Genomic DNA, 16,955 nt, shown 5'->3' on the forward strand with positions numbered 1-16,955 from the left:
TCCCAGACCGGGGTACAAACCCGCGTCCCCTGCATCGGCAGGCGGACTCTCAACCGCCGCATCACCAGGGAAGCCCTATATATTTCCTTTTCACTTCAAAGTAAAATGTGAGTTGATGGAGGCCTGGATAATACACCTTTTACAGGTCTAGACTCTGTTTTGGTCAAGTGTGCAGAACCTGACCAATGCGGGGGGGCCTTACCTAAGTGCTCCTCTTCTTGCAGCCTTCCCCATCAGCCCTCCACACTGGGGTCAATGCCATTGTCAGCTCTTTGATTCTTTAGTTTGCAGCTTCTCTAGGGCAACAGCTACCTCAGATTTACCTTTAATGAGTCTATCTGGTTCCCATTCAAGTCCTGTGAAGTTGCTCATGAGGACAAGCAAGTTTAAGTGGGTCAGGCATGCATGTAGGGGGAGGTGTTAATAGGTTACAAAATGACTGGACGTTGGAGGATGCTCCTGAGTGAATCGGGGAGGTCTGGGCAGTCAAGGAAAGAGTTGCAGAAATAAAGACTAGCTGGTGGGAATGAGCACCGTCTAGTTATTCACAGCTTTTGCTACAGCAAAAGTCAGTCACCATCACTTGCATTTGGCAGAAATGTCTCATCGTGGAGAACAAGGAAGGCCTCAGGTGTGCCCTGAATGGAGGCTTTTGGCATGGGGAAGCTGGAGGTGGGCTAACTAGAAGTAGAGGGCATCCTTTGTGACTGGTTAGGGTGCATATTTCTCTGGTTGGTCCTATGTGGGAAGTAGGGACAAAAATTAGGGACGCTGTAAGTTATTAACCAAATCCTACCCATTTGGGGCTAACGGTTACAGGGGTCGTTGTTTGGCTTCCCAGATTATTGCTAGAGACAGTGGTCTGACTTCCTACAAGTCTGATGTAGACAGCAGGCTGGCTTCCTGGCTGGTTCCTTGGTTTCCTGGGCTGGTTGCTGCAGATGGTGGGTGGGTCCGAGTTCTATTGCTCCATATGGTCCGTGTATTCAGTCTCTCAGCCCGAAGACTGTGGAGGCTCCTCAAAGCACAGAAATGGGGTCTGACACATATGTCACAAACACAGCTTTCATTGCTTTGCCCCTTAAATACACCATGGCTGTTCCAAGCAGTTGTGGGGTTTAGCAAACTGATAATCTAAGATCTCAGAATTTCTCTCACCCCAGCTTCCACACATTGCCCTGCAGAAGTGTTTCTGTAAAGAGAGGTCATTATTCGTCTTCGTTCTGTTTATGGCAAAGGAAAAATACAAATGCTGTACTTATCGAGAGATTGAAAGGATGACAGACGAGAACTTCCTCTTCCCCTGAGACTTTACCGAATTTCACTAATAATGTTCTAATTCAAAACAACAAAATCTCAGTTTTTATCAAAGAAGAGCAGACTTACATCATTTCTAGCAAAATAAAAGTTGGTTTGTGAGTTTGAATTTACATTCCCCACATCACCTGAAATTCTTAATCCCAGCAGGTATGTAATTAAGTGATTTTTTCCCCCTGACTGCAGAAATAGCAGATCGTTGCTTTTGCTGGCTGTCATACCAATGTGCTTTGTCTGCATTATGGATACACCAAACCTCACAAGTTTGGTATTTTGACAAAACATTTGACCCCGAGTCTTGATGGTACTCATTACTGGCTTGCTCTGTCTATGTTTCTGCGAGCTGTATCTTGAGAGAAGGCTCTGTTGCACTGGCTGAAGCTTTTCTGAGCCTTGCAGTGAAATCTGGCAGTGACCTAACATTGGGCTGGGGTCTTGCCTTCAGGAATGTGATCTAAAAGAACATATCAGCAGCCTGCATCCCAGACTCCTATTAAACACCAGATGTAAGTTCATGAATAATTTTCACAATCCTGACTCAACTACGTGATGATTTCGAATCTATGCTGCTGTCTCTTCTAGGACAGAGTGTTTGTAATATCTACATGTTGAAATGTGCAAATTGTGTTTTCTGAGAGCCAGTGGAATAATCATTGTATTTTGTGAGGTGGCTAAGTGAGATGTGTTGGTACCTTCCTTTGGGTGACCATTCCAATGAACTGCTAGAAGTTCATTATCTGTGATTTGTACATCCAGTGGGCAGTCTCTCTCCAAGGACTTTTCCCTGATCGGAACATTAATCCATCAAATAACTTCAAAAAAGAAAGCTGGTGTGAGAGGTGACAGGGAGAGGTGAAACAAGATGAGAGACCTCATGCAGAAGAGTCACAGGTTTGAGCAGGAATCAGTCTACAGACTTAGGGACCAGAATGAACAAAGAAAAGACATAAATTGTGTGTGAGTTTATTCACAAGGATCAACAGACTGACAAAATTATTTTGTGATAAATAAATAAGCAAGGCTAATGAGTATTCCATTTCTTTGATTCATTCAGAAAATATTTATGTCACTTATCAATCATGTGTTGGGCCTCTCTAGGCACCATAAGGGATACAGAGAAAAGACACACAAGCTGAGCACAGACACCATGAAAACTTTCAAAGTAAGGGAGGAGAAACTTGAGTCCAAAACATTTTCCTGAAGACAAAGTGAAAGCTCCTGGAGAATGGGTAACAATGATTGTTTTAGAATTCAAAAATCCGATAAGTCTCCTGGGGGAGGTGATACTTGAGACAGGCCTTGAAGATGAGATGGATTTCAATAGGCAGAAGAGGGGGGAGGAAACAGCCGATATTCCAGAGAAAAGTAATGACATGAGCAGAGACAGAGGCAGAAAAGTGGAAATTTGTTGAGTACATTAAGTTGTGGGTAATAAACAGGGTGAGTATATGAGAAGATTCTCATCTGTCAGATACCTTAGGTGGTTTGTGTCTTCAATGTTAGAACATTTCACACAAACTATTACAGATTCCAGTGAGCTTTCATATTTAAACAGAAGCAATGCTATTTTTTTCTACCACCCTCACAATTTGATTCTTAGTTTTTGTACTACTTGTGTTGAGAAAAAACTTTGCACACATCTTAACTGCACAGTTTGGTAAGTGCATACAGGCGTGCAATGCACATTCCTGCACTGATATAGAACACTTCTATCTTCCCAGAAATCCCCACCCCTATTCCTCCGCAGCCAATCATCATCCCCATCCAGAGGCAACCGCCATTCTTATTTCTTCATCTAGGTTAGTTCTATATAACTAAAATCATACAGTGTGAATGTTTTTATGTCTGGCATATTTCACTCAGATTTATCCATGTTGTTTTGCGTATCAGAAGTTTTGTTTTTAACTGGTCAGTAGTAATTCATTGAGTTAATATAACTCAATGTGTTAATCAATTCTCCTGTTGATGGGTATTAGGTCTGTTTTCAGTTTTGGGTATTGTAAGTAAACTCAAGTCACTTTGTGGAATATTCTCCAAGTATATTATTAAAATGATTGTGAAGTTCATCCATGTTTCTATGTGTATCTGTAGTAGTTGTTCCTTTTTACTGCTGAGTAGTATGGATTGTATTGATATACTACAATTTTTTAAATCTACTTACCAGCCGATGGACATTAGAATTGTTTTGGGTTTTGACCATAATTAGATAATATGAATATACACATACAGGTTGAATTGTAGCTATCTGTTTTCATTTCTCCTGAGTAAATACTAAGGAGTGGGATGCTGGAGTCCCATAAGCACATGGTAAATATATGTTCAACTTTGTAAGAAACTTCCAAACTGTATTCTCAAACTGGCTGTACCGTTCTGCATTTCCACTAGGTAAGCTTGAGAGTTTCAGTCATCCTTCTTCTTCACCAAGACATGGAATAATCAATCCTTTTGATTTTAGCTATAATAATGGTATGTATAGTGGTATCATATTATGGTTTTAATTTGTGTTTTCCTAACATCTAATGATGCTGAGCATCTTTTCTTATGCTTGTTGGCCATTCTCATATCTTCTTTGGTGAGATGTCTGTTCAAATATCTTGCCAATGTTTAAAAATTGAGTTAGTTGTTCTCATTATTATATAAGATATTGTTCCCTTATTATTATATGAGTGATTATTGAGTAAAGTTCTTTCATATTCTGGATACAAGTTTTTCATCTGATGTGTGCTTTGCAAATATTTTCTTCTTAAACTCTGGCCTGTTCTTTATTATGTTAAAATATTTTTTTAAAGAACAGAAATGTTTAATTTTGATGAGCATCAATTTATCTCTATAAGATATTTACAATTTACAATGAGGTAAATTTGTCCATATAGATAACCATTTTTTTGCACAATTTGTTAAAATACTTTGCTTTTCCCCTTGAATATCTTTGAAAACTTTGTTAACAACCAATAGTCAGAATAAGTGTGGGTCTATTTTTGGACATTTTATTCTGTTTCTTTGCTTTATTTTTGTATCCTTTTGCCTTAATATTATTTTAACTGGTTCATTCATCAAGTTACTGGAGAATATATCAATATTTCCCTCAATAATTAATGTCTTAAAACATTTGTTCAGTTACTCTATTTATTTGTGATTGACTTCTCAAGTTCTTGACTTCTCCGAAGGGGCATATTCAGATGAAAAACAGACTTAAATCATGCCGATGTGAAACTGGAGTTTAACTTTTGTATATGATGTAAATGATTAATTCCTCATTTATCTGCCATTTTGAATAGTGTATAATTATGTTATTCTTTTCATCTCCTTTTTCTAAAATTAAGGAGGCTTTAAGTTGACATTTCTTACTGTTTTCTCAGACTACTGATAGGCTTTAGTGCATACACCTCAAGAAATAGTGCCTGGGTTGAACACAGCTTTGTCAATCTACTACACAGTTCAATTTCTCCTGCTGCCTAATCTTGCTGCCTCCCTATTCGTTTCATAGGTGTCGATCCCTAATTTCCAATTTATATCCCAAACTCAAATCAAGCATCTGATTATGGAGAAACTGATTTGAGTCAGGAACATAAATCTGTCAGAAGGGGGTTTAAAATAGAACATTCAGTGAAAACTCCGTACTTCATCTATCTTGTAACAACTTCATCAGTTCCTTCATACTAATGCTTTCATCAAATGACCAATTTTGGGGGGGAGAATGTGTTCTCTTTTTGACACAGAAAGATGAACTGTGTTTGTACAGTTTGGGGGACGAGGGAATCAGTCAGCATCTGTGTCATTAGTTTTGACTCACTGATGATCACTGCTGCCAGGCAGCCTCTCTGGAGCTCCATAGAACTGTGTTATACATGTCATAGGTGTGTGATACTTTGGGAGTCATTGTGATCCTTACCCTATTTTGTTTTACCATGCATGTTTGCTAAGATTGTGCAGAGTTTCTGAGAACAAACCAACAGATAACAAACAAGGCACCACTTTTTCCTGTCAATCATTCACTCAATTATGGCAAAATGCCCCACGGATGATGGAAGGCAGACAGCTACCTTACTGGAGATACCTCCTTTGTGTCAGCTTAGATGTGTCCCCGAGAGGAGGGGGAATAAAAACCAGGAGTAAAGTCAGTTCAATCTTGTGAAGATGGACCCAAAGTTCCAGTCTCTTGTGAGGCAGGTATCTCCCCATGTTCTGGTACCTCCCTTTCCATCTGCCCACATCACCCACTGCACTTCCAGCACTTGAATTTAACAGACACTGAGTAAGGCCCTCACCATTTCAGATGCCCCTCCCTGCCTCCTTCCCCCTGCCCAGGGGTGGAATCCACAGATAGGTCATGGTTGAAAAAGGAGCCAGAAACTTAAAAAAGAGGCCAAAAACAGGGCAAAATGGGTTCAGAAATATATGCCATGAGGACTTGAAACCAGGAAGTTTAATGCCAACTATACAAATTAGACCTCAACTGGAGAAATTTCCTCTAAGATTTGTTTTTATATTGTACTTTTTTTGTTTTAATTAATTTTTATTGGAGTAGAGTTAATTTACAATGTTGTGTTAGTTTCAGGTGCACAGCAAAGTGAATCAGTTATACGTATACATATATCCACTCTTTTTTAGATTCTTTTCCCATATAGGTCATTACAGAGTACTGAGTAGGGTTCCCTGTGCTCTACAGTAGGTTCTTATTAGTTATCTATTTTGTATATAGTAGTGTGTATATGTCAATCCCAGTCTCCCAATTTATCCCTCCCCATCTCCCAATTTATCCCTCCCCATCCCTTTCCCCCTTGGTAATCATAAGATTGTTTCTACATCTGTGACTCTATTTCTGCTTTGTAAATAAGTTCGTTTGTACCATGTTTTATAGATTCCATATATAAGCGATATCATATGATATTTGTCTTTCTCTGTCTGACTTACTTCACTCAGTGTGACAATATCTAGGTCCAGCCATAATTTCCAAACCTTTGATTAGGGAGCTCAAGAGGATTTCAGTTCACGGCATTTTGGCGATGGGCTCTGAACTAGAGTTTGTATTAATTTCTGAGGGCATCTCTTGAGGGGCGATGTGCCAGGAAGATCAAAAAGAAACCACTTGCCTTTGGGCACAATGGGAATTCCAGGGACATTGGTCATCATTGGAGGGCATTACTTTAGGCCCAGGCTATAAACTCAAACCTGAGATTTTGGAGACTCAATAATTCCTTTTCATTGGTTATTGAATGCGGCAGGGGTCAGTGACAATCCAGGTGGGAATGAAATACAAACAGGAGATGTGAGGGGCTCATTTTCCTGGCCCAGATCCACTGCCCCAAGTAATACATCTTCTGAAAAACAATAGAGATTAAAATTTTAAAGGTTTCTAGGCAGCAAGAAAAATGGAAAAATGAACCGCTTTTTGATGGTTTAGGAAGTTTGAGGAGGAAAAGTCATTTCTAGACCTATAATTATGAATACATTTCACATATTTATTTTCTTAAATTAGCACTGAGTACTGGATTTTATGTGTGTGTGCACTCTCTTTTTACAATTGATTGGCATGTGTTGACATTTTTCACATTTTCACAGCAACCAATTACCTGCAAAATATTTAATGTTTACAGAAAATGTATTCAGTGATTCTGTAATGGATTGTTAGCCCCTGCTCTTCTTGTTTATAAATAGCTATTTCCTTTTATTGTTCTTCGGGTTTGCTACCAGAGTCCAGAACATGTAAAGTTGATTTTTTTGGTACTCAGGGGACAGTAGATGCTGTTAGCAGGTGAGTGTGTGGGGATTGAAACTGGAGGATGGGAGATGGCATTTCCCTTCACAGAAAATCTTTCTCATCTAAAGTAAGGATGCGGTAAGAAATATGTCCAGTGCTGGTGATGATGTGGAAGACTACACTGATGCTCCTACAAAGTTGGGTTACATATCAGAAGAGGCACATAATTTCTAAATCAACAAGAATATTTGTATAGTGGCTTTCATCTGTGATGGTTACTTTTATGGGCAACCTGACTGGGTTAAAAGATGTGTTAAAACATTATTTCTGGGTGTATCCATGAGGGCATTTCAGGTAGATATTAGCATTTGAATCAGTAGACAGAGTAAAAATGACCACCTCCACCAATGCAGATGGGCACCACCCACTTCGTTGAGAGACTGAATAGAACAAAAAGGTAGAGGAAGGATGAACTCACTCTCTCTGCTTGAGCTGGGACATCCATCTTCTCTGTCCTCAGACACAGGTACTCTTTGTTCTCCAGTCTTTGGACTCTGACCAGGACTTATACCTTCCGTCCCCTGATACTCAGGTAACTGACTCCAGTTGGGACTCACACTATTAGTTCCCCTGGTTCTTATGCCTTTGGACTTGAATGGAATGACTCCAGCAGTTTTCCCAGTTCTCCAGCTGGCTGACAGAAGATCCTGGGACTTTTCACCTCCATAACCTGGTGAACCAATTCCTGTAATAAATCTCTACTTACATATCTCCCTATACATCCTAGTTGTCCTGTTTCTCTAGAAACCTTAATTCAGCATCTCTCTTTCCTGCTAGTCTGTCCCACGACACGGAGAACACAGGTGGAGTGGATCTTACGATTATCTCAACATTTAAATGAAGAGGCAGATCAGAGAAGTTAGGAGCCTGCCTGAGGGAACTCAGGACCTTGGACTTCACACTCAGAACACCCCTCACCAGCCTTGGACAAGGTTTGTTCTCCTGCTCCTAGAACAAGTCCAGGCTGTAATAAGCCATTGTTTAGCTTCCTCATGAGAACCTGGTGAGGCCATCAGGGCTGGACCCCAACAGGCTTTCCACAGGCAAGGAGTTCCCCATCAGTCCTGTGAGGCCTGAGGAGAAGGGTCTAGTTTTAAGTAAAAAGCTGCATTCACTCACAATGAATTCACACCCTTGTTTCTCACTGAGATGTTTTCTTTAGCTTTTCAATGTTAATTTTTATAAGAATATCATTGGGTGATTGAAGTGAAAAGAACATTAGAAGAAGCAAGACAGCTGCTTCCAACTTTCTTATGGTTTCTTTTTCTAATGGAATAAGTAACATCGCCTCTAAATGTATTTTCTAATTAAAAGTAACACATATCTATAAACGATGAATGCTGGAGAGGGTGTGGAGAAAAGGGAACCGTCTTGCACTGTTAGTGGGAATGTAAATTGATACAGCCACTCTGGAGAACAGTATGGAGGTTCCTTAAAAAACTAAAAATAGAACTACCAAACAACCCAGCAATCCCATTATTGGGCATATACCCTGAGAAAACCATAATTCAAAAAGAGTCACGTACCACAATGTTCATTGCAGCTCTATTTACAATAGCCAGGACATGGAAGTAACCTAAGCGTCCATCGACAGATGAATGGATAAAGAAGATATGGCACATATATACAATGGAATGTTACTCAGCCATAAAAAGAAACAAAATTGAGTTATTTGTAGTGAGGTGGATGGACGTAGAGTCTGTCATACAGAGTGAAGTAAGTCAGAAAGAGAAAAACAAATACCATATGCTAACACATATATATGGAATCTAAAAATAATGGTTCTGAAGAACCTAGGGGCAGGACAGGAATAAAGACGCAGACATAGAGAATGAACTTGAGGATATGGGGAGGGGGAAGGGTAAGCTGGGATGAAGCGAGAGAGTGGCATTTTACCAAATGTAAAATAGATACTAGTGGGAAGCAGCCTCATAGCACAGGGAGATCAGCTCAGTGCTTTGTGACCACCTAGAGGGGTGGGATATGGAGGGTGGGAAGGAGGGAGACGCAAGAGGGAGGAGATATGGGGATATGTGTATATGTGAAACTGATTCCGTTTGTTATACAGCAGGAACTAACACAACATTGTAAAGTAATTATACTCCAATAAAGATGTTTTAAGAAAAGGAAGGTATTACTCCAAATAAATTATGCATTTGCTTTGTAGGTACCTCACAAAGAAAAGAAAAAGTAACACATCATGTCTGGTTTTTGCTTTTGCTTTTTAGATCCCTAACTGGCTAGTTATGTCAAAGGAGATTTGAAAAATTAAGTGGAACTACTTTCTACTTGCTGTATTTTTCTCTAGGAAATATTTCTGCCTTATCTGTTCCTGTTCCGCCTTTATCCATCTTCTAAATACATGTTCTTTTTCCTACAAAATACTAACATTTCTTCCTGTGCTTGAAGGAACATCAGACCTGAGACAGAGAGAATTGGAAGAGCTCTTACACCACCGGGTCCATGTCTTTATTTCTCCAGGAATCACTTTATTTCATTTATTTTTCCTTGGGTTTCGAGCCGCCCCACCATTTACCGAAGTTCAATTACTTCATATGGTCTATTTCTTTCCTGACTTTATTTGCTTATTGAATATATTAATTCATACTTATAATGAATATATTAATTCATACTTATGATAGTCATTGGCCAATATACTTATTTTTAATGAAAAAATAAGTGAGGTAGGTAGAACAACAGATCCCCCAAAGACCTCCATGTCAAATTGCCCACAGTTGGTGAATGTGATATGTTACATGGAATTAAGATTGCAAATGCAAGTAAGGTTGCTAATTAGCTGACTTTAAAATAGGGCAATTGTCCTGGGTTATCCTGGTGGACCCAATGTAATCACACAGGCCCTTAAAAGCTGAAGAGGATGGAGGCAGGAGAGTGAGTTAGAGGGACAGGACAAAGGAAAAAGTGGTCAGAGAGATATGAGGTGTGAAAGGGACATGACACACTATTGCTGGATTTGGCAGGGGAGGAAGGGCCTGAGGACAAGGAATGCAGGCAGCCTCTGGAAACTGGAAGAACAAGAAAATGGATTCTCCCTTACAACCTGCAGAAAGAAACCAGACCAGCCAACACCTTGATTTTGGGCCAGGGACACCCATTTCAGACCTCTGGCCTCCAGAATAGTAAGGAAATGAATTTGTATTAAGCCTCCAAGGGATGGTTTGTTAGAAGAGCCATAGGAAACTAATCCAATGAAGAAAATAAAGACACGTGGGAAGGTGACAGTCATGATTAAACCACAGCTTTCTAGTAACGAGCTAGCTGCTCTGTTGCCTCTGAGTCCATCCCGAGGAGATGGAGCCTGCATGGATAGGGGACTGGTTGTCATGGGAACATATGTGCAAAAGCCTTCGAATTAACATGACCTTTTCTTCAAATGATATATAATGATTGCATTTGTGTGTGTGTGTGTGTGTGTGTGTATGGTGGTGTGTTCTAAAATTTTGTTTTGCCATTCATATACATTTTTAATATGCCAGGAGCCTAAACACTGGGTATGGGGAAGCTCCGTGATGTCCCACTGGGCATTTCTGAGAATCTTCATCTTCAGAGAGCCTGCCATCAATCTCTGAGTGTTTTATTACAGTGATTTTGCCATTGTTCCCTCAAACAATTAAGACCAAGAAATGCAGCATATTTTCTTCTTATCTTTGGGGAACTTTTTATTCCCTTTCTAACTATACACAAAACTATGGATAACACTGCAGGCTCCTTTCCTACGTTTTCCATATATACATTTATATTTATATATATTTTATATTTTCAAAATATAAAACTTGAAGAAATGAACAAAATAAATGTAATCATCTGTGTAAAATAAAATTTAAATGATAAATCAACTGCCTCTTTAAGCAATGAATGCATAAGATTATATAGAGTATACAGTAGTTCCTGGCATTTAAATTATTCTGTAGAGTTAAACCAGTGGCAAATATTTTCCTGCTGTAGAGTAGTCTGTTTATATTTTCACAGATATTTATCTTTTTTCCATGTTTGGTTAAAATTATTATTCTTGAGGTGCTCTGTATACATTCTATGTTTTGGAAACCCTGCCTGTCTTGTATTTGTGGTGTTTTTAGTGAGCACAGCTAGCACGGCATGACACTATTGCCTGTCCTTTATCCTTTATTGAATTAAAAGGTATAAATACATAATATGAGACTGTGTTTATATTCATGGAAAGGCAATGTGATTGGTGTCACCAATTTTATGCAAATTTCAAATTTCCATCCTTAAACACTTTCTATGATCGTTATGAAAATTAGTGAGAAGCATGTATAACCCCATCACAGCAGATTATCTGTGTGGATATTTTTTTACAGTAACTTACTGAGACCTTGAATTCTATTTTTATTATCTTCAAATGACTGACTTAATCTTTCCAAATAGCTGTATAACCATTGATATAGACAAAGAAAATACGCTGAGAATTTTATAAATTATTACGTTCTTAGACATTAGGAGCTGAATTCGTATGTCTAAGTTCTAACCCAACAGTACCTCAGAGTGTGACTGTACTTGGAGATAAGGCCTTTAAAGAGGTAATTAGGTTAGATGAGGTCATTAAAGTGGGTCCTAATCCAATGTGACAGGTGTTCTTGAGGAAGAGATTAGGACACAGGCACACACAGAGTGAAGATGATATGAAGATACAGGGAGAAGAAGGCCATGTATAGGCCAGGGAGAGAGGCCTCAGGAGAAACACCCCTGTGGACTTCTTGATCTCAGACTTCCAGCCTCCATAATTTGAGCAAATACATTTCTGTTGTTTGAACCTCTTAGTCTGTGGTACTTTGTGATGGCAGGCCTAGCAAACCAATAGACTAGATCAGGATCTTGAAAACCAGCAACTCAGATCCTCCAAATGAAGCAGAGGATGGAGTCTGTCATTCAATAACTACCATTTCTTCTAGACAGCTCGCTAAGAAAATTGGTGACATTGACAGTGATTTTACAAGTTTTAGAATTTTTAACTTATTTTTTTACATTTTGATTAATATGTCCCTGAAATACATTCAAAACTAACTAGAACTTAAAAACATATACATTTTACATGAATTTATTTTACTTTTGTTTTCCATTAATACTCGTATTAAATTTTCCTAATCTGTTTGATCTCTTTTATTTTCTAGATTTCAAGTTTATATTTTTGTCCAACCTTTGGATTTCAGAAATTCCCAGGCAAGAATAACTGGAGAAACCAGAGTCTCAACTATTTTTAACATTTGCAATCATTATATGCTTGTTTATAATGAGAGTGTTCATTCAAATTAGCATAGATGATGAGAGTTCCCACTTTTATTTTTTTCTTCAACTATGGGTTCTACCCTTTCTAACTATAGAAGATTAAAATTAGCCATAGGAGGCAAGAAATCACTGGAAAATTGAGTAAGGGAAAGAAATAAATTGGAAAATGGTAAAAGTAGGATGAGGTAAAGATACTTTGGCATGTGCACTTCAAAACAAAAGCAATTTTGGACAATAATCTTCAAAGTTACTTTCTTATTGCAGTTGAGAGCAGTGACAGCCCAGGATTTTTATTATTTTATTATTTATTTATTATTTCTTCAACCTTTTTCAAATTTCTATAACATTTTGGTCATGTAGCTATTTACCATATTTGGAAAGATTCTCCAAACAATTGTTCATTTTCTCAAAAACTACCAGTTTTTAAACCATGCAGATGCATTTAGGTAAAAAAATAAATAGAGGCAAGACTGGGTTTAAACAACATGAACTATAAACATTAAAAACATGGTTCACTGATTGTTGGCTACTAATGCATTGATTGTGTATTTGCTTGTTTTTGTCCACAGGGGTAAGAAAAGTAGTAAGGCAAGTGTGCTATTGATTACTTTCTTCAAGGAGGTTTTTTTGATTTGATCACCTCTGAGTTACAATCTTTTTCTGACCTTTAGAGTAATTTATAATTAATGTCTATTTAGAAGTGAAAAAAGTCGTGGATATTTAATGTATAATAACTTAAGTGTTCAGAGTCAATTAACCATTGTACCATGACCCAAGGATAAATGAATTGCTGGAAAGAACAGTGCTATTCCAGTTTGTTCAACAGGGCTGTGAGCATGAGCTGTTTTCCCTTTAAAATTGTTCTATGAGCTTCTAAAATGTGAAGGCTGCCACATGTCCTTTATTTTTCCAATAATCATCTTTTTTTGACAAACAATAATTAATTCTGTGGTCTCCCTTGGCATTATTAAATATTTCTGCTAATACAGACTAATTGCATTGGAAAAGTAGACCAATCCTGGCAAAAATTATAAATGTATAGGTAATATCTAAAATTGTCTTTTTTTTTTTTTTTTTTTTACTTTTCAATGAATAAAAAGAAATTCTATGTATATAACTCTTAAAAGTGACTTAGCGGGCTTCCCTGGTGGTGCAGTGGTTGGGAATCTGCCTGCCAATGCAGGGGACACAGGTTCGAGCCCTGGTTCGGGAAGATCCCACATGCCGCGGAGCAACTAAGCCCGTGTGCCACAACTATTGAGCCTGCTTGCCACAACTACTGAAGCCCGTGCACCTAGAGCCTGTGCTCCACAACAAGAGAAGCCACCGCAATGAGAAGCCCGCGCACCACAAGGAAGAGTAGCCCCCGCTCCTCGCAACTAGAGAAAGCCCACACACAGCAACGAAGACCCAACGCAGCCAAAAATAAATAAATAAATTTTCTTAAAAAAAGTGACTTAGGGCATTTTTAAAATTCTACATTTACCTTAAAAGTTTTCTTCTGAATTTTGAGTTGTTATTTTTACTTGTATTAATTTATTAAAAAATTTGTTTTGAACACCTACTATATAGCAGGCTATCTTCTAAGCTCTAATATGTTACTTAAAATATACCAGTTCCCAATGAAAACAATTTAAATTGAACTAAGAGGAATATCTGATCGTCTGTCTAAACTTATTAGACTCTCTAGATTGTCCTGATGTATTCTCTGACATCTCAACTAAGTTGTCTCATTTTTACTTCTGTTACAGGCATATAATAGTTCTAATATTGATTACAGATTAATATGGTAGATTACTCTTGGGTCATAGTAGGAAATCAGTTGATGCCATCCAAAATTCAAACACAGTTAAAATAGCAACAACAAAAATAATTCCAAATTTTATGTTTGTGATAATCCTATTTATTAGCCTTAGAGAATTTTCTAGAAATTATTCCTTCTTAAAGTTAAGAGAGATCTAATATAAATTCAACAATTTTTTCAATGTTGCATCTTCTAAATTCAAGTAAAACCAAATAAAATATAATACTTTAATTACAATTGTTCTGTACAATCAAATATATATCTTTATATTATTGTTTTTCTATTCATTCTTCTGTATGATTCTAGGCAGAGGGTATTGTAGGATGATATTTAGGTAACATTAACAATGGTTATTTATGGGTCACGAGATAATTATTGATGTTAAATTTCTTCTTTGAACTTTCTATACTGCAAGGGAATATCTGAGTGATAATGCAGTATTCCAAAATGAAAATAGGGATTAATTTCCTCCCCAATAAGTGTATGACTTTATTATAAAGCAAAAGTCTAGTCATGTTATCTAATGGTACAAGTAAAATTTAACCATACTTAATTGATAATTTAAATGCATTGATTTACATTCTAAAAAATTGTGTTTAGGCCTATTTCCTTAAAATCTCCAAAATATACTTAATCACTCCAAGGGTATATTTCTGGATGCACTTGACCAACTCTAAATGACTGCTTTGGATGAAGGTACATGATAATGGAGAAGAAAGAATCATCAAAAGTAGGAAAACACAAAGCCTGTTTTGGGAGGCAGGAACAGCCCATGTGGTCTCAGGACTAAGCCGCAGTACGTATCCCTAGAGGAGCCCGGTCTTTAAGGTGGGGTGCAGACAGACTGCGGGGGATTTTCTGTGTGAGGTCCATGAGTTTGTGGCCAATTACGGAACCACTGGACGTTTTGATGAATAGAACCTCATTCACTCGCTCATTCATTCATTCACTCAACAATCGTTTGCCGGCCGCCTCTCCAGCAACATAATGATGGAGACAAACGGGAGAAAGTCATGGCTCCCGCCCTCGTGAAAGTCTGAGTCCCCCAAAGGAGATAGGACAGTGAGCCAATAATGAAAGTCCTGGGAGTTAAGGATTAATAAGGACACGTAAACAGGAGCACAAGGTGGGTGGGATGAGTTTTCCGGGGGCTCAACCTTGAACCCGGTCAATGAGGGCCCTGTGTGTTCTGTGGGCCACCGGGTCCTCAGGGATCCACGTGCAACAGCGCGTTCATTGCGCACCAGGCCGGTGGACTTACCCCCCGCTGCCCTCGGATGCAGAAGCACAGAGAGGGCAGGAACCTGCCCAGGTGCACACAGCCCTCCTGCGGTGCAGGTGGAATCCTTACCGCACACGAATGCACTGGTAGACCCCATAGCCTACTGTGTGCATTCTGATTTTCATTCGATATGAAAATTTGAGTAAACTGCCGAAATTTAATTCGTTCATTCGGAGTGTTTTGATTCTGCAGAGTTAGACAGGAAATGGTAGTGCTCTTCGACTGTTTTCTCAGCCATGTATCCTAGAGCAGAGGTCAACGCCAATTCTTTGAGGAAGACATTAAAGAAGGAAAAAGATTATCAGATTAACTTCTGAATTTTCCCCCAGTCTTCAACAACTCTTTTGTTTCTACTGGCTGTTTTGAAAGAATTGAAATTCAAAGCTATTGGAAAGAAGAAATAGGTTGATTTAAACCAAATGTCTTACTAATTCTGTCTGTCTGAAATATCTACAGTTCCTTAGTGGCACATACATTTATGGTAGAGGAAGGAGGCTTGCGGGTCACGAAGAGGTCATAGCGCTTCCAAAAATGCAAACAGCTCCACTGCTCCCACCTAAAACTGGTCCCAGGGCAGAGGGATGGGGGCGGCTGCTGCATCAGGGGGGCGAACACGGAGCTGAAGGTCCAGGAGGAGACTCTGGGGCTTACAAAGCACCCGCTCCCGAGTTATCCTGTTTGTTCCTCATGAGAGTCCCACGAGGTACGGGACTGCATCATCTCCATGTGACAGATGTGGAAGGAGGGATTCTGAAGGACCGGGCTCCTTGCCCAGAGCAGTGTGGCTCAGTTAGGGGCACAAGGATGGGAGACGGGCTGTGGAGAGGCACCCCCAAGAAGGACGCAGCCCAGCGATGGCACTGGGGAGCAGGTCCGCAGCTGTAGGTGCACCCACACCGCTACTGCTGCTCAAGGCCTGCTGGCTGGAAATACACTTGCATTATTAGACGCCAATTAGACTCTCTAATTACAAGAATGTGAATGTTCTTTTTGCAAAAAGAACCTATGGATTATGACTAGTTAACTCCTGTAATCTATTGTGTCCCAAATCCTATGTAGCTGGCCTGTACTGACTTACAGGTTTAAATGAGTTTCCAGCGTCAGCCACATCATAGAATGTGTTTTCTTGTTTGGGTCATAAATTGTACCTAAGTGCAGTGTTTAAAGGTCAGTGTATGTTTTAACAGCACCGTAAATGTAAACTTGGTACAACAGAGTGTCGTATTGGCTTCAAGGAAGAAGTAGCATTCAGTAACTTTGGGATATATTCCATTTTTAAATTGCTCTCTATTGTGAATATTTCTATGAACTTGGCCAAGTTTTCAGTTTAGCCAGGATATTTCTCTCAGGAGCCAGCCACCTGTATCATTCTTTGTTAAGTAGATACAGAATCAAAATAGGCTAAACAATATTACTGGTATTTATGCTACAGAAGACATTTCTGTCCATAGTTACTCAGACCTCAGTCATGCCTCCTGCATGACTAATAAATGTAAGGGTTTTTTAACTGATCATTTGCTGCATAG

Source organism: Pseudorca crassidens, chromosome 3 (genome assembly GCF_039906515.1).
Source record: "Pseudorca crassidens isolate mPseCra1 chromosome 3, mPseCra1.hap1, whole genome shotgun sequence".
NCBI lineage: Eukaryota > Metazoa > Chordata > Mammalia > Artiodactyla > Delphinidae > Pseudorca > Pseudorca crassidens.